The sequence below is a fragment of the Protopterus annectens genome, chromosome 4.part0 (assembly GCF_019279795.1).
Source record: "Protopterus annectens isolate FY-2018-M chromosome 4.part0, PAN1.0, whole genome shotgun sequence".
Lineage (NCBI taxonomy): Eukaryota > Metazoa > Chordata > Ceratodontiformes > Protopteridae > Protopterus > Protopterus annectens.
The window spans coordinates 40,266,338-40,285,472 of NC_056733.1; the positions used below are offsets into that span (position 1 = coordinate 40,266,338).

Consider the following 19,135-nt stretch of genomic DNA (forward strand, 5'->3'; position numbering starts at 1 on the left):
GGAGAGGATGGAGTTTGGGGTATCAGAAAACCTTCATTATGGCCAACACTTGTTTCCTGTTTTGCAGTTCCCTGACCAAGTTTGAGATACCTGACGAAAGAAAGTGTCACCACAGAAAGGAGGCATCCAGCATGGCCTGCCTAAGCACATTCTTAAAAAAAAAATGAAAGCTTAAGCCACTCCATCTAATGCAATCACCTCCTTAAAGCTGTTTTTGGTTACAAAGGTTTTTCGTTATGTTTATCAGGTTGGCATTGCCTAAAAAAGGCACTATTGAGGTGGAAAATGTCTTTGCCAATAATTGAAACCCTCGAGGGGACAGATGCAAGTCTTCCCTGGTGAAACAGCATGGTCTATCAATCATATCATCCTAGGCTGACAAACACTAGACCCCCTCTGAATGACGTCAAAAACTCAGCTAATTATTGAAGTCAACTAGTTTTTGCTCTTACTGCGGTATCATGCTTGGAGAAAGTAGAATGCTGTTCAATGCTAGATCATATATGCCTTGGACACACAGCCTGAGAGCTGCATCGTGTCTCTCTTCATATAGTCCATGGCAGTACACCTCAAGTCATTGATACTGGCTTGAGCTATTACAGAATCATACTGGTACTTGTTGTTCAAGGACTTGACTGCATGCATGATTTGATGGATCCTGGCATCAAACAAGCAACTAACAGTCATGGTTTCCTTGCTCAGCCTCATAAGAGGCATATCTGTATGTCTTGCAATGGTGTCATCTATAACTAGAATGTTTGGTTGGGCCAATGCCTGCCTTATGGGCATCTGTGACTTTGGAACTCCTTGTGTTATACGAGGAAAGAAATCTTGTGGGAGGATGAAAGATAGAAGAGTCTGAAGAGACAGCATTTTGAAAATGGTACCTTCAGGTAAACGTTCAGGACAGACTGGTCTAGGATGGGTCTCTATTGTCGTCCTTTTCACTGAGACTAGAAAAATCATGGAGTAAAACCCTATTCCCATGAAGTCTTTTGGGACTTGCTTGATGGTAACCTGATTCAAGAGGTCTTGAATAATGGAGACCAGAAGGCATATTTGATTTTGAGGAGGTTGTGGCATGACTCTCAAAGATGGAATGTTTTACCAAGACATGCCATACCCATCCCTGATGATGTTGTCTGTGGTAATAACTTCCAACCTGGCCAGGGAGAATGACAGAGTCATGGCCTTGCTCCTCATCAGAAAAAGAGGAAACCAGGGAAGGTGTTTGAGTAGTCATCAGTGGCTGCAGAGACCCAAAGGAGGGAGGTTTCAAAGACATAATAGCTTTTAATAACCCTTGTGAGAAGTCTATCCACTCCTTCTCTCTAGCTGCTGATTGACAGGCCACATGTGTAGCCTTCTGTTTTTTCCTTTTAGGCATGATGTCCACCTGGATGAGACTGGGAGGTCCAGAACAAGGTCTGACTTCTATTAGACAGCCTGGGATCTCTTCCCTAACCAAAATTTGAAGGACGCCATGCAGTCCTTCTGAAATGATGAGATGTGGTTCCTCAGATGTATCAGTAGTCTGCAAGGACTCAGGGAGCCATACTGGCCTCCGATGGGGTCTCAGTAGCGGGCAAATGAGAAGCAGCCTGATGTGCCACGAGTTCTGTAACCTCAACAGGTATGCTGGAGTCAGAAATATTGGACTCTGGATCCTTTTGAGGCCTCAAGTTTTTTCTTCAGCAGCAGAGGAATGTCTAGGATGTGGGTCAGCCATATTAGACTGGGTCAATTGTTTAAGACGCTGGGTCCTGAGAAAAGTGTTGAAAGTAGAAAGCCTAAACCTAAGGATTTTTAAAACAAATGACTAAGATTTAGCAAGATTTGTGATCATATTCAGGGCCTAGACAAAGAAGACACTTGCTATGCAAGTCCTTGTATGAAATCTGCTTACTGCACTCGCACTTACCCCTCCTAGCTGACATCAAAAACTTTCAACAAAACATTGCAAGATAAAAAGGAAGGTTCTCCAATGGGGCACTTATCTGGATAAACAATCAGAGAAAATGCCCCGACGACGAAATAGTGTCCAAAAGATACACAATCTACATTTGGACTGGCAGCGAGAAAGTCAGAGGATCCACAATCTTATGTCTGTCTTTATACCCCAATGAATATGAGCTGAGGTCATGCATCAGACATTTGACATATGGAAGATAAAGCTTTGGTACCCCGGCCCGAAGTTAGTGGTGACAACCCATGTCAGAAATACTGCAACAGTGATTTCAGTAAGGACATCAATAGATGCACTTAGTTTAGTTGTGAGCTGACTGCCTTGGACCTGTTTGGGAGGGAAAAAGCAATTTACTACCTTAGCTCTGAGCTGACTGGGCTGGAACTGCCTAAATGCAAAGACAAGTTCTGAGTAGCCTGACATAAACTCAGTATGTAAAAATGAAACTTGGGTTTAATAACAGACCACCTAAACAATGCAGTGCAACTACATACTGGAATTACTAATAAAGGCTTAAAGACCTTGGCTAAAGCATATACAGACCGTTAAAAATGAATTAAAAATCAGATTAAGAAATGAAACATGTAACAAGTTAGTAACAAGTTCATCTGGAAGCAGGAAAAGTAAGAAGTGACTCCTGACAATTTCTGGCATCATTTTATCAGCTTTTAATCTCCATGAATAACAACTCCCAGTACAGAAGCTGGCAAACTGGGCAAGCAGTTATAAGATGCTTAAGCCAAAGGAAATTGGCACAAAGAGTGGAGGTAAGTTCCCTGTCAAATAAGTACTCAAAAACAGACTCTGTTGCCATTTCCATTTTAGTAAAAAGGATGCAAGCAACTACCAAGAAAATTATAAAATGTAGCTTGGAAACCAGAAAAGTAGGAAATCTGCTACACAAAGGCCTCACAGCTAACATGAAAGAAGTGGAGGGAACATGAGGAAAGGGCACCTTCTTCTACTGAAAAAAAAATGTGTGAGTTGTTCTCTAGCTATGGGCAATCTGGTAAATTTAACTGTTAAAAGAGTTGGCCGTAAGGTCCATATACTTGCCAGCATGAGTCTTTATGTTACTGCCTGCAAGGGTTTCATGAAATAAAAACAGTTTTAATGTTTTTTTTTTTTATTTATAAAACTGTGATTATAATGCTGAGAAAGCCTTAGAAAGAAGAATCACAACTAAACCCCTAAACATCACATAAAAATGGATGAAGCTGGTTAAGGCACTGATGGAAAATATGTGCATTCACGTGTTGCATGGATGTTGTATGGATTTGAAGGTTGAAATAATCCTGGAATGCTTGTTGTCAGAATCACTTTATTATTGTTAAACAGTAGTAGAAGGAGCACAATTAAATCATTTCTGAAAAAAATATATACTCTTAAGCACTCTTGCTCAACTGTTTCAAACCATCAAAAAAAATAGAGGAAGAACTGATGATCATAGAGAAACTAAAGTACACACAGAAGAACATGAGCTGTGACAGCCAGTGGAAGCTTTGTCTCTTCAGAATCACCTTGTTCAGCACTGACATTGACAAGTATAGTGAAAGGCATAGAAATAGCTGTTGCGGCAAGTACTCAATAGGTCCTACCACATGGACATACAATTAGTACTTAAGGTGCGCTGACAGTGATTCCCTAGGAAACCAGTAAACATGAATACAATAAAACAAGGACTTAACCTGGAGAAGAAACACTGGTGCTTGCAAAAAAATATATAAATAAAATAATAATAACAATAATAATAATAATAAAAAATTTAAATGAGAATAAACAGGTCAATGACTAGAAGAAGAGAATTATGGGACATCTGACATCAGTAAAGAAAACTGCCACATGAAATTTAGCTAAAGATTAGCCCAAAAGAACTACAACTTAATATTTCACATTTTTTTGCTCACCACCACCATTGTGTATCCTCCAGTTGACCATCTGCTGCTATCCATTCCTACAGTTCCTAAATTTAGTGAGCTCGTTATTATTCCCCAGGACTGGGACTGACCTAGGTTGTAGGCAGCAGGAGAAGAGGTTGGGGAAATGTGGATCACAGCCTCTGATAGCACCATATATGCTGTTTGGTAAATGGAGCATTTTTGTTGGATGCCCTAATGGGAAGGCGCTGCTGGCATCATACACATCAGTGCATGACTTGTCAGCCAGGTCAAGCCCTAGCCTCTAATTCTAAATTTAATGTCTATCTGTCTTTTAAATACTGCATGCATCCATCATAGGGGGTGTGCCATATCACAAAGTGAAGTCTCATCCCACCCTGTCAAAATGGACATGCCAACAAAATGCTGCTTCTTCTCAGCTCAACCTTCCCTGCTCCTCCAGTGACCAAGGCCCTATGCGATCTCAGAAAATCTAGGTTACAATCAAGGATCAGTCTCTTTATGAAATAAAGCTGGAAGCAAACATTTTGTATTTGAAAGTTCTCTCTCTTTGGACCTCCAGCTCATGAATAAAATATAACACCATTGTAAGTAACTATTTTAATAAAACAAATATTCGTAAGTACATGCTCCTTGTGCATGTACACCAAGATGAATTTACTTCAGGCAGAGTAAGGTAGTATGCAGTAGTGTGCATGTTCTTAAGATTTAATGAGGCAGAGCATGCAGTCCATAAATGGTGTTAATGTCAGCTAAGGAACCCTTCAAGGATATGATGCTCAATGCATTTATACAGCTGGGCCTCTGCTGAAGCACTTGACAAACAGTTCAGCAGTAATCTGTATTTCATTATTTCCCTGAATGCTGTGATGCATGGTGGCAAAGGGAATAACCTAATGATACTGTGTTTTCTTAAGCATTCACTTCATGACAGGTCTAAGTGATTTCAAAAGAAATGACACAAAAGCTAGGAACAGAAAAAGTGTTAACATCACTTTGCATGTCTGACAATCCCTCAGCCTGTGGCAAGTTTGTTGGCAGCCTCTGCTGTTTGCAATCTCTCTTTTCAGTTTATGTAGGAATGCTAGACTCCAGAAAGGGGCCCAACTTGGTTACAGTTAAATGTTTAATAAGAGTAGCAGAAGGAACAGTCATCTGGCTGCATTCTTTTTGTGTCCACTTTACATATAATACAGAACTAGCATAACTTTCACAGAGTAATCCCAAACTAGCTTTTCATTATAGATGGAAAGCTGCAAACAGAGGAAAGACAAAAACGATAACTGTATGAAACACTGCTGATATAAAGAGCAAACAAATAGCCAGTTATCAGACTTTGGAGTGGTCTACAATTTTTGTTCTGGATAAGTGCAGCAGTGCATTAAGGGCCAATGAAAAAACAGTCTAGCAACATAATCAAAATTTGCAGCTGTCCTGTCCCTTCATGACAACTTACAATCTGTGCCATCCTTTAGCAAAATGAAAAATGGGATGTGGTTTGACCAGTCCCGTATTTAGGCTATTCCATGTCCAAAACCTCTCCAGGAAGGAAAGCCTCCTCACATACTCCTGGAAATGCTCCCCTGCAATTTAATGATAATCCCAATCTCTCACCCTTTAAAAGTGTATGCATACTCATCCTCACAATTATAGAAATTCTAAATCCTTTCTTCCCTATCCTGCTTCTCCTGTCCAGACAGCTCATATCTAATGTGTGTAACCCTAGTAACAAGGACATTTTCACTAACTATCACTGTCCTCTCTGCCCTTTCAATCAGAGTTTTCCCCTTAACCCTGGCAGAACTCTCCATCTGAACATATGAAATCAAGCAAATCATTACTGAAGCACCACAAAGCTGAAGAATCAGCCCTTTACCACAATTCTAAAATCACATTCAATTTGACTTGGTTACTATCTTAACACAACCTATTGCAGGACTGAAAGTACAGTTTTGTACCTACCATAAATGTAGATGTTCGAAGATCCACATTGCTGCAGTCCTTACATATGGGTAGTCCGCTGTCCTCGGTCGGCCCGAATACCAAAGTATTAGGCTGACGTCGGTCAAGGCGCTTAAAACTGACATCAGGACGTCAGGGTACAAAAGCGCATGACCGACGTCATTTCCTCAGTCTTTTCTTGCCCCAGATGTCAGAAGGCCCTAACAAGAAAGGCCAAAGCCAAAAACCAGCAAAACCTAACCAACCACCCGTGCACTAACCATATTTACAATATGTACAACACAAACCACACCACCACCTTCAACAACAGAGAGGAAGGAGGGAGGGTAAATTGGACTGCAGCAATGTGGATCTTCGAACATCTACATTTATGGTAGGTACAAAACTGTACTATGTTCTTCATCTCACATTGCTGCAGTCCTTACATATGGGTAGAAACCCAAAGCAGAGGTAAGGGAGGATGGCAAAACTACAAAGCATTAGGAGCTGCCAACATGCCCTGTAAAATTGCAGTGGCAAATCCAGCCCTAGATTTAGAGTAAAGTGGAAGGTGGTAATGCTTAGAGAAAGTATGCACTGAACTCCAAGTAGCTGCTTCCAAAATATCTTTAGTAGCCACCCCCCTTAAAAAAGCTGTAGAAGTGCAGTAGCCCTAGTGGAATGAGGCCTAATCCCAGCTGGGATCTCCTTACCATGATGGGAATAACAGAAAGCAATACAAAAACCAATCCTCTTAGAAATAGTTTGTTTTGAAACAGGTTTGCCCTGAGAACCCAAAGCAAAAGAAACAAACAACTGCTGAGACTGCCTGAACCCTTTAGTTCTGCTCAAATAATATCGCAACTGTCTGTGTATATCCAAAGTGTGCAAAATCCTTTCCCCTTTATTTTGGGGGTTTGCATAAAAAGTAGGCAAATGAATAGTTTGGTTTAAAGCCACACAAGAAACCACTTTAGGCATAAAAGAAGGGTTAGTACGCAAAGACACCCTATCCTTGTGGAAAATTAAGAAAGGCTCAACTGTCATAAGGGCCTGTAATTCAGAAACCCTTCTCGCAGAGGTAATGGCCAACAAAAAAGCAGTCTTCCATGATAAATATTTCAACTCTGCCGATGCTGCAGGCTCAAAAGGTTGTAGAGTGAGTTTCTCCAACACAAAATTGAGATCCCAAGCAGGAGTAGGAGCTCTACGTGGGGGTCTTATATTCTTTGCCCCTCTAAGGAATTGCTTAAACAAAGGCTGAGAAAATAATGGTGGGTCATAGTCATAGTGAGCAGAAATTGCTGCAGCATGAACCTTTATAGAGGAGAAGGACAAACCTTTGTCCAATAACTCCGTAAGGTATTGAAGCGTAACACTTAAATTAGGTTTAGAAACATCAAAGTCCTTTGCTGTACTCCAAAATAAAAATCTCCTCCATTTATCTGCGTAAACTTTCCTTGTACTAGGCCTTCTGGCCTCCAAAATAACATTCAAAACTTGTTGTGGAAGCTGAGACCCTCCAGGGTTTAAAACAGAATATGCCAGGCTGTCAGATGTAGAGAATGAAGTTTGACATTGAGTAAATGACTGTTCTCCTGAGACAGCAGGTGAGGAATCGAAGGCAAAGGTCATGGAGGCTCCTGTACCAGACTTCTCAGTAATGGGTACCAGTGCTGTCGAGGCCAATCTGGAGCTATTAAAATCATGTTTGGCTTGTCCTGTCTGACCTTCAGCAGTACCTTTGGGAGGAGAGGCAGAGGTGGAAAGGCATACACGTGAAGATTGCTCCAATTGAATGAGAGAGCATCCACTTTCCAAGCTGTGGGATGAAACCTTTTTGTGCAAAACTTTGGCAGCTGGTAATTTAGTGGAGAAGCGAACAGATCTATGTCTGGAGTTCCCCAGAACACTGTCAATCTCTGAAATACATGAGGATCCAATTTCCACTCGTGGGGATCCATAATTTGTCTGCTCAACACATCTGCTAAGGAGTTCTGTGCTCCTGGCAGAAACCTTGCCTGAAGATTTAGCTGTAAACTGAGAGCAGTCTCCCACAAAATCATTGCTTGTCTGCATAGAGGATAAGAATGCGTTCCCCCTTGCTTGTTGATGTACCACATGACAGTTGTGTTGTCTGTTTGAATCAACACCTGCCCTGGAAGAAGTAAATCCTTGAAAGCTATCAATGCAAATTGGACTGCTAACATCTCCTTCAAGTTGATATGTAAATGTTGAAGTCTGGCAGGCCACGTGTCTTGTACCCATTTTCCATTTAGATGAGCTCCCCAAGCTTTGTCTGAGGCATCTGTCGTTAAAATCTGACTCACCTCTGGCCGGGTCACAGAGAGTCCCTTGTTTAGGTGACATTCCTGAGCCCACCACAAAAATTCCTTCTGAATGCAAGGTATTATCTGAATGACAGTGTCCAAATCTTGGCAGTGCTGTGTCCATACATTCTTGAGATACCATTGTAGCTTCCTCATATGCAGTTTGGCATTGGGAAGTACCAGAATACAAGATGCCATGAACCCCAAGGCTTGAAGGACTGTCCTTGCAGTCAGCCTGGACTGACGAGACAACTGGTGGAAGTAAAGAGAAAGATTCTTTTGTTTGTCCGGGGTCAAAAGGCCATCTGGGATGCTGTATTCAGTCTCACACCCAGAAAGCACATGTCCTGAGAGGGTACTAGACTGGACTTTATTTCGCTCACAGAATACCCCAGGCATCTTAACACTGCCATCACATACTGTAAATGATGAAGAAGTTCGTCCTTTTCTTGGGCCAGAATCAGGCAATCGTCCAAATAAGGATAGATCTGTATTCCTCTTAGCCTGAAGAAAGCTACCACTGGAGCCAGAACCTTCGTGAACACTCTGGGCAGTAGATAAGCCAAAGGGCAATGCAGAGAACTGATAATGTGAAGTCCCAGCCCGAAAACGCAGATACTTCCTGCAACTGGGCCTGATAGGAACATGAAGGTAAGCCTCCTTGAGATCCAGAGTCACCATCCAGTGATCTTTGCCCAGCAGAGGTAAAAGCTGTTGTAACGTCAACATTTTGAACTTGGGAATGTCCAGATATGTGTTGAGGATAGATAAATCCAAAATTGGTCTCCACGTGTTTCCTTTCTTTGGTACTAGAAACAGGCGAGAATAAAATCCTAGGCCCACTTCTGGCAGAGGGACCGGTTGTATGGCCCCTATTTGAAGTAGTAGAGAAATTTGCTTGCGAGCCTCTAGTCTTTGCTGAGGAGGAACGTCCGGCATGCCTTTGAAAGGAGGCAAGGTATGGAAATAAAACTTGTAACCCTGGTGTATGATATCCAATACCCATTTGTCTTGGGTAATCAACATCCAATTTTCCTTGAAGAGTGCTAACCTTCCTCCCAAAGGCGCTGCCAGGCAAGAAGGATCTGGCAGCTGAAAAAGTAGGTCATTGGGCCTGTTTACGAAAGGACTGGCCCCTGCCCTCTCCCGAAGATTGTGCAGGTGAACTCCCTGTTCTAGGCCTGAAAGAACTCTGAGCTCTGCCCCTACCACGTCTAGATCTACCCCTAGACTGTGAATCATAAGAAGGATACGTCCACCCCTTAGCAGGCCAATTCCTACTAAACTTCGGAGGCTGAACTTGCAAAAAATCTTTAACAGCCTGCATAGACTTAGCCTTGTCTTCCATTTTCTTCAAGACTGACTCCACAGGTGAACCAAACAACACATCAGACTGCAAAGGAGCATCCAAAATCCTTGTCTTAACATGGTCAGATAAATTCTGATCCTTCAGCCAGGCGTGCCTGCGAAGAACTGAGCCAGTGGCAGCCACCCTAGACGAGGCCTGCACAGCATCAAAACCACACTGTAATGAATGCTTACCCACCTGTTCAGAGACATGCACCAAATCTTGTAATTCTTTACACTCAATACCTTCCGCCAGAGCATCCACCTTAGACTTCAATTGAGAAAGAAGAAAGTTTTGATATTTCAACATATGAAACTGGCAATTCAAAGCCCTCATAGCTAAGGTAGAAGATGTATAGACCTTCTTTCCCCATCTATCCAAAGCTCTGGCTTCTTTATCTAGAGGAACCGGATTTTTTGCAACAGAGGCCTTGACACCCTTAGGTCCCTGACTAATAGTTTCTGGGTCCGCCCTAGGACTCTTATAAAGATATTTATGAGCCTCAGGCACCCTGTAATACCTATCCGGTTTAACAGGAGCAGGAGGCAGAGAATCAGGATTAAGTGAAGCCTCTGCAAACACATCTTCCACAACATCCAGAACAGGGGTATAGCCAAGGGCCTATGCTGGGGTAACAGCAAAACTCCCTAAGCCTTTTCCTAGAATCAGAGAAGTCCTGACCTTCCCACTTAAAATGTTCCCTCATAGAATGAAGTGTCTCTGAAAAGAAAAATCCTCTGGAGGAGAAGCAGAAGGAGTGGAATCATCTGCATCAGAATCAGAATAAGGAGAGTACTCCTGCAAGTCTTCAGCTGAAGACTCTGAAACATCCAAGCCTGCTCAAAACTTCCCAACTCTGGCTCCACCCTAGGCCTCTTATCAGGAGGGGGCAAAGAACCTCTAATCAGAGTAATCAAATCTTCTGCCATTTTAAGCATGTGCTTCTTAGGCACAGACCCTGCTGAACTTGGAGTGACACCAACAGAAGCTAAAACTGGCCTGCCTCTGGGAGAAGCCTTGGAAACAGAAGGAGAAGGCCTAACCACCCTAGGAAGGGAGGGGATTACAGTAACTTGAGAATCCCCTTCAGCCTGACCTGCCTCCTGAGAGACCACCTCCTGCAAAATCAAAGTCTCCCCCTGAGACTCCAGAGAAGTCTCCGTCGGAACCACCGGTTCCACTGAAGCCTCTAAAGAACCGGCGTCCGGAACGGACGACTCATCTTGCCTGGGTTTAACTGCTTTGTCTTTGCGCTTCTTCGCAGAAGCGGGCGCCGGAGAATCCGCCGGCATATTATAATTGCACCGCTTCCCAAAGACCAGCCTAGCACAATCTAACCTTCGCTTAATAGTGCGTTTATTGAACCTAGCACAAAAGCGACACCCAACAACGTCGTGCTCAGGCCCCAAACAAGGAATACACAAGAAATTCAGTTATTCACTTTTTCTGACATCCGGTAAAACACTGAGGCAAGAAAAAAACAAAATATTCCCCAACGGGGTACTTAGCCAACTTGGATTCGGTCTGAAACTCCGAATTCGAAAAATTTCAGAACGCCGAACGGCACTTGCAACGCTGCTTCTGCATCGGACCATGCGGCAAAAAAGACTGAGGAAATGACGTTGGTCATGCGCTTTTGTACCCTGACGTCCTGATGTCAGTTTTAAGCGCCTTGACCGACGTCAGCCTAATACTTTGGTATTCGGGCCGACCGAGGACAGCGGACTACCCATATGTAAGGACTGCAGCAATGTGAGATGAAGAACATCTTAGGAGTACAGTAATTCAAATATAAAGTTTTGTCTTACCATAACTTGGCATCTGTGTTGTCTTCCTTCCTTCATCCTCACGATAAGGTCTCGGATCTGACCCTCACATGCGGCTTGGCCACTTCTCACAGACATGGATCCGACTCTCAAGCTCCTCCCTCATACACATAATCTCCTGCATCCACCCAACTGCCTGAGATTGAGTTTGCCAAATCCAATCATGCTACACTCGAGACAAAAAAAAAATGGCAGAAAAGGCTCAGGTACAGGACATAACAATCCTGAACTCATCCAGGCTCTCAAGAAAAAAGGTGGTGGGAAAGTGAGGATGACTGAAGGAAGACAACACAGATGCCAAGTTTGTAAGACTTAACTTTTTAATCTGATGTTGTCTCCTTCATTCACTTTCACGATAAGGTCAGAGTCCCCAGATAAGAGAACCTTGGGTGGCCCTTATGGAAGGACATGCTGGAGCACCATCGAGCCAAAGGAAGCCCTGCTCCTACAAATAACATCCAATTTGTAATGTGACACAAAGGTGTGGTTATTAGACCATGTAGCTGCCATGCAAATGTCATCAATAGACATTCTGGCATAGAAAGCTCATGTTTTTTTGATTGTATCTGCTTTATTTTCTGAAAAAAAAAATATATATATACTTGTTCTCCCACCTTTCTAAGCTAGTATAGTCCAGTTTTCAGGTTAGTACTGAATTCAGGGCTGTGTTACAAGTTTCTGTGTTTGCCCATACCTTAGTTGGATAGAAGGAAGTTTCTCTGTTCACTGTGAGAGAGGGAGCTCTGTGCAGCCTATCTGTCCCTGGAGGAGTGGTATCAGCCCAAATATTAGTAGTTTATTAGCCATTTTGGGCTAATTTCTATCGCATTCATTTCCCTGCTATAAAACATGCATTTGCAAGGTTTTTCTGCTACTATACAGCTCAACAAGCTCCTGCCTGGTGCCCTGCAGAGTTCTGCAGCAGCAGAGAGACAAAAGAGAGACTTTGGAGTGATTAAGTATCATTTTCTGAATTTTCTTGCTGCCTTTAGCTAATTCCACCTAAAACACTGATTTACTAGAGTTTCTGTGATTTAAAAAGCTTGTTTCAGCTACATATTGTACTTATTTTACTGCCTGCACTTTAACAAAGTCATTTTTGTGTTTAAATTACCAGTTTAACTGTTGTAGGCTACACACTCAAGTGTGATAGCCATATCTGTGCATTTAAAGTGTTTTTTTTTATTGTACCTGCTTTATTTTCTGAAAAAAAAAACAAAAAAAGCAAAAAAATATATACTTGTTTTCCAGCATTTCTAAGCTAGTATGGTCCAGGTTTCAGGTTAGTGCTGAAGTCTGGTCTGTGTTACAGGTTTCTGTGTTTGCCCATACCTTACTTGGATAGAAGGAAGTTTCTGTGTTCACTGTGAGACAGGGAGATTTGAGCAGCCTATCTGTCCCTGGAGGTGTGATTTCAGCCCAGAAATTAGTAGTTTATTGGCCATTTTGGGCTAATTTCTATCTCTGTCATTTCCCTGCTGTAAAACCCGCATTTGCGTGGTTTTGCGCACCGGGTAGTGGTTAGCTAGGGTATAACTATTCCTGGCTCCACAAAGTCTACTCTTCAATTTTTCCCTTGGAACTAGACAATCTTTCAACTTAAGCATGCAAACCATTCACTTCTCATCCCGGCACTTGCTCAAAACTCATAGCAAGCACTAATAAACCTTAGCACTAGACCCCCCCTATACTGTAGAGAAGGACAAGGCTCTCTATTTGACCTTACCTGCCAATCAGTAAAACAGTTCACTGCATCTATCCAGGCATGCCCAAAGGTCAGTTTCAGGTGTACTCTCTGGTCCAACTGGTGAATCTGGGCATTCTGAGGCAATGTTATAATTGCCTCATGTACACAGACAACCCTCCTCCTTCCACCAACCACTAATACATGCGAGAGATGCAATTATACAGCCAAACTGGAGGCTAAGCTCTCTCAACCTAAGAATGGACCAGGCAGTCAAGAGGAGAAGGGAATTACTTGCATCACACCGCCAGTCTCACACAGACCTATGAAACCAGCACCGGCAAAAAACACACAAATACATGAAAACATACTCAGAGGCTCTAAATAAAATTCTGCAAAAGCAACAGAGACCTCCAAAGCAGACATCCAAGCAACCTCCACCCACCAAAACAAACCATGAAACACATACTTCACAAAACCAGTGTGCCACACAATCACAGCCCTTAAGGCAAAATAACATACCCAACGCACTAGTAATAGGTGACTCTATAGTCAGGCACACTGATGTCCCCACTCACTAGGCTGAACAAGGAGAAGGTTACTGTTATCTGCCTGTCAGGTGCCAAGATCCACCTCATAACACAAGCACTCAGGTCACTCCAGAACAAGTACAAATACAACTCTGTCATTGTCCATGTTGGTGTGAATGACCTGAGCCATACCACCCTGGACTACATGAAAAGAGACATGGAGGAGCTCTCTGATCACGTAGCCCAGGCTGGTATGACCATGACCCTGAGTAGCATCCTGCCCTCACCAAGAATGATACCACAGTATAGAGAAAAAATTATCAATTTCAACAATTGGCTAAGCTTCTGGTGTCATTCAAAGGGGATCCAGTGTCTGTCAGCCTGGAATGACATGCTCGACAAGTCACGCTGCTTCGCTAGAAACGGCTTGCACCTGTGACACTAAGGCTTTCGAATACTGGCCAAGGTTCTTACCACCCCCATAGTGCCTTTTTTAGGCAAGGCTCAAAAGACAAACCCGCCGCCGTAAACAGCACAAGAAACAAAAAACTGAGAGTAATGCTACTCAATGCCAGAAGTCTAAACCTCAAAATGCATGCACTCGAGGCACTCCTCAGTACGGAGAAAATCGATATATGTGCAGTAGCAGAAACCTGGTTTAAGGCTCCAGAGAGCACCCCAGCACTACCAGGCTACAACTCATACCATACATTTCAGCCACAAAACCCAGACCGAAATACAAAAGGCGGGGGGAGTATCCATATTCATCAAGGATACCCACACCTCCAGGTTAGTGGCACAGCACGATGCTTCAGAGATCATCCACATGCAACTAACAACGGGCAAAACTGCTTTTCAAATTATAGCTTCCTACAGATCACCCACCATGTTCCAGGACCCCCACTCCGCATTCCTGGAAACACTGGGAAACATAAAGGTCCTACCAAACACCCTGATATTGGGTGATTTCAATTACCCAAACATTAACTGGGAGAACTACTCAAGTACAAACTCCCTTGCTCAACATTTCCTAGAATTTATAAACTCAAACACCCTGGATCAACTAGTCAACACCCCCACCAGAGGTGACAACATATTGGACCTGGTCATCACCAACATGGGCGACTGGTGTTCCACACCAGAGGTCAACCCCTCGCTGGTTAGATCTGACCATAAACTAATCACTCTGGATATCCACATTCCGCCACCAACCCCGGTCAAAGAAACCCAAAGTGAAAAACTTTTCAAAAGCAAACTTCACGTTACTTAAGACCGAGGTGGGAAGTTTCAAAGCCCCTATGCTAAAGGATAATGCTGTCCAAGCTGCAAAATCCTTTACTAATGCACTCTATGGGCACATACAACAATGCATGGATCGTGCTATTCCAAACAAAACCAAGACTCACTCCTCCAAGAAAAGGAAACCAGTCTGGTAGACCCCTGCCATAAACAAGCTATACAATAGGAGGAGGAAACTAGTACAGAAAAGAGTAAAATCCCAAGAAGGGAAGACATCCCAGATCAGTATCAGCAAGAAACTACGTTCCCTCATAAAATCATCCAAGGCTAGCTTCGAAAGAAAAATTGCCATGGACTCCAAAGATAACCACAAGGCATTCTTTAGCTATGTCAATCTAAGTGGCAATTCTCAGATCTGCTCAGAGTTAGTGCAGAATGGCACAAAATACACTGAACTAACCGATATAGCCAACATTCTGGCAGACAGGTTCAGTGCAAACTTTACCCCCCTCTCACCCCCAAAAGGGCCCATAACTATACCAGAAGAATGTAGTGCCCCTGAAATCACAGACACTCAGGTTAAAACAGCCCTCTCCAAAGCCAAAAACACAGCATCAATGGGAACAGATGGTGTCCCAGACTGCGCTTTACATGAGTTCAAAGATGAACTAACCCCTCACCTAAACACACTGTTTAAACTCAGCCTCTCCACAGGCTACGTGCCCACAGAGTGGCGCATAGCAAGAGTTATTCCACTCCACAAAGGTGGAGCCACAACGGACCCCGGGAACTAACGCCCTATAAGCCTGACTAGCTTGGCCTGCAAAGCTATGGAGCACATCCTCATGGATCTCATTAACAGAGACATTGGAAACCTCCAAACACTGGACCCTACCCAGTTCGGCTTTGTTAAGGGCAGATCATGCCTCCTAAACCTGGTGGACTTCTTTGACACAGTTACCAAGGCTATAGACGAGGGAAAGGTGGTCCACACAGCCTACCTAGACCTCGCAAAGGCCTTTGACACCATTCCCCACTCAGGTATTACAGACAAGCTCAACAGCATGAACATAAACCCCTACGTCACGAGATAGGTTGCCAACTGGCTCACTGACAGAACCCACATGGTAAGAGTTGCAGGAGCTACGTCTGACTCTAAACCGATTACAAGTGGCGTTCCCCAGGGCTCAGTCCTAGGACCCCTCCTGTTCGGCATATACTTCTCAGAGGTACAGGCAAGCAAAGGAGGACTATGGCTGGCCAAGTTCACAGACAACTGCAAACTAGGGGCTATAACTGACTCTCCAACTGACACAGACATCCTCCAAAAGAGTCTCACTGAGATAGATACCTGGTGTCAAAACCATGGCCTCAAGCTAAATGCCAAAAAGTGCATAGTCATCCCCTTTGGAAAAAAACAAAGTACCCACAAACTACCACATAGGTGGTAGCCCCCTAAATACGGAAGACGTCATAAGGGATCTGGGGACCCAAGTAGATAGTAACCTCTCCTTTGATAATCACATTGCCGAAGTGGTTAGAAAATCCTTCTATGTGGCCCACCTAATCACAAAAGGGTTTGCATCCAGATCGAAAGAGGTCATTGGGCCCCTCTACGCATCATTCATCAGACCCATCATAGAGTACAATGCCCCATTTGGGATGTACCTTACAAGACACCTGCAATAACCGGAAAGACCACAGAAATACCTCACCAAGAGGATCACTGGCCTCATGCAGATGCCCTATGCAGCTTGAGTGAAGAAACTCCAGCTGTACTCTGTTGCATACCGCCTACTCAGAGGTGATCTCTGCCTGACATACAAGGCCATGTTCAACCTAGAATTGATGGACATGCTCCACCTAAAGAAAACCATATCCCCTCGAGCCACATGCTCCAGGGATCTAAACCTCACCACAACAATAAATAAGACGTGCTGGAGAGATAGATTCCGGTCCCAGAGACTTCCCATGCTCTGGAACAAGATTCCAATCTACATTAGGCAGAGCTCCTCGCTAACCCTCTTCAAGAGAAACCTTGACGAGTGGATGGGAAACAAAGTTTACCCGAGGGATAACTTCAATGGCTCTGCTGGACAGAGGTCTAAGGGGGAGGCAAAAGCCGACACATTCTGGCTAAGCTTATAAATATCTTCGGGCAGATAGCCTAGTACCTACCTATGAACATAGCCATGGCCCTGGCAGAATGTGCCCTAGAGGATTTAGGTAAATGCAACCCTCTGGAGGAATAAATGAAGGAGATGCAATCTGAAATCCACATTTTGTGGGAGTGATTTTTGATGCTGCTTGACCAAGTCTATTCAAAGAAAAAGCTATAAAAAGCTGATCAGACTTTCTGCATAATTTGGTCCGGTGAAGCGAAGCTATCTATGAACATCTAAAAGATGAAGAACACATTCCCCTTTGTTTGAAAAATGGGAAAGAACACGGGAAGTTGAATAGACCAATTAATATTACTTTCTGTAGCCACTTTAGGCATGAAAGATGGGTTAGTGCATAATGACACTCTATCCTTATGGAATAAAAGGTAAGGAAGTTTAGAAGATAGAGCCTGAAGCTCAGAAATCCTCTTGGTATAGGCGATGGCCACCAAAAAGCTGTTTTCTAGGACAGAAACTTCATGTCGCAAGTAGCCACCGGTTCATAGGGGCCCTGCGTCAACGCCTGCAGGACCAATGTGAGGTCCCGATGAGGAGAAGGATCCCTAATGGGTGGCCTCAGCAAGAAATCCCCTTCAAGAAGGACTTACATAATCTGAAAGTCAACAAAGAACATGTTTGACTAACTGTGCGAAAATTAGAAATGGCAGCTAACTGTAGCTTAATAGTGGAAAAGCTACCATCCTCATTGAAAAGGGTAGAAAGAAACAGTAACATGTCTGATACGGGAGCTGAGAAAGGATCAGTGTTCCTGCTGGAAGTCCAAACAACAAATCTCTTCCACTTGCTGTTGTAAATTTTTTTGTTGGACACTTTTTGTGATGCAAGAAGAATCTTTCGGAAGGGAAATGAAGCCTGGACTGTCTAATCAAGGTTGAAATTGGAGAAACCATGCAGTCAATTTCAGGGTCTGAAGATTTGGGTGTCAAAACCCTGATGGGTGAGAGTGGAGGTCCTACGTGGGTTCCAGTATCCAGGGAGGATACCTGAGGTGAGACCACAGGAAGGGGAAGCACACTTGGCGAAACCAGAAGGGGGCAACAAGGATGACTGGACTCTAATCTGCTTGCCTTCTGAAGAAATTTAAGGATGAGAGGGAGGCGGGGGGGGGGTAAGCATACAGGAGACCTGGGGGCCACTTGCTGAGTACAGCATCCCTTGGAGACTACCCCAGAGGAGGGATCAGAGGGAAGAACTTGCTGCATTTGTTGTTGAGGGGAGAGGCAAAGAGGTTGCAGTGAGGATGACCCTAACTGCTGAATATCATGTTCGCTACTGATTGGTTGAGGGACTTGTGTGGAATCAAAACTGACCTGCTGAGTCTGTCCTGCAGATCACTGGTTTTCGTCAGGATGTGCGTTGGAATGAGAAGGTTTTCTGAAGAGATTGCTCACTCACACACCCTTCATGGCCTCCCTGCATAAGGGACAAGAAAGGGTTCTTCCTTGCTTGTTGATGTACCAGACAACTGACATGTTGGTGTGTACTGCAACAGTCCCTAGAGGGAGAACATCCTGAAAGCCTTGCAACGTCAAAAGAACTGTTCTCATCTCTAGGACACTGATATGCAAGCTGGTCTCAGAAGTACATGCACCTTGGACCATCTTCCCATTGTAATGCCCCACCCCAGCCGAACCGGGAAGCATCCATGGTCACTGTGGCTATCACAGGATAGCTGACAAAAGGTCTGTCGAGGACAGCATTGTTGGAATGAATCCACCAACTGACATGATGTTTGCAGATGGGAGTCAATTTGATGTGAAGGGGACAAGGGCTGACACAGACTGGACCATTGACTGGCTAGAATCCACTGCAGAGCTCACATGAAGAACCGGGCCAAAGGAACTAAAAGGATGGCTGGAGACATAGACCCCAGGACCTGCAAGATCAGATGAGTGGAATGGGCTTGAGCTGCTAAACAACTGCCGGACTTCATTTCTCAGAATGGATATACAATGTACAGGAAGAGAAGCTATTTGATGTCTGGTATCAAGTAGCGTACCTATGAACTTCAGGTTCTGAAATGGAGTAAGATGGAATTTGTCCCCGTTTATGGTGATGCCCAGGGATTGAGCTAACTGGAGTAAGTAGTCCCTGGCTTGAATCAGTCGATGCTTTGTGGCAGCGGTTAGGAGCCAATCGCCTAAACATGGAGACACCTGGAATCCCTTGAGACTCAGGTGATCACTAACA

General features: G+C 43.8%; 1 protein-coding gene across 1 annotated transcript in view; it reads right to left on the reverse strand.

The window, feature by feature from the left end:
* The window catches only part of TBC1D16 (TBC1 domain family member 16), a 1,714,417-nt gene that overhangs the window by 486,544 nt on the left and 1,208,738 nt on the right, over positions 1-19,135 (reverse strand). The gene's annotated exons all lie outside the window — the stretch shown is intronic.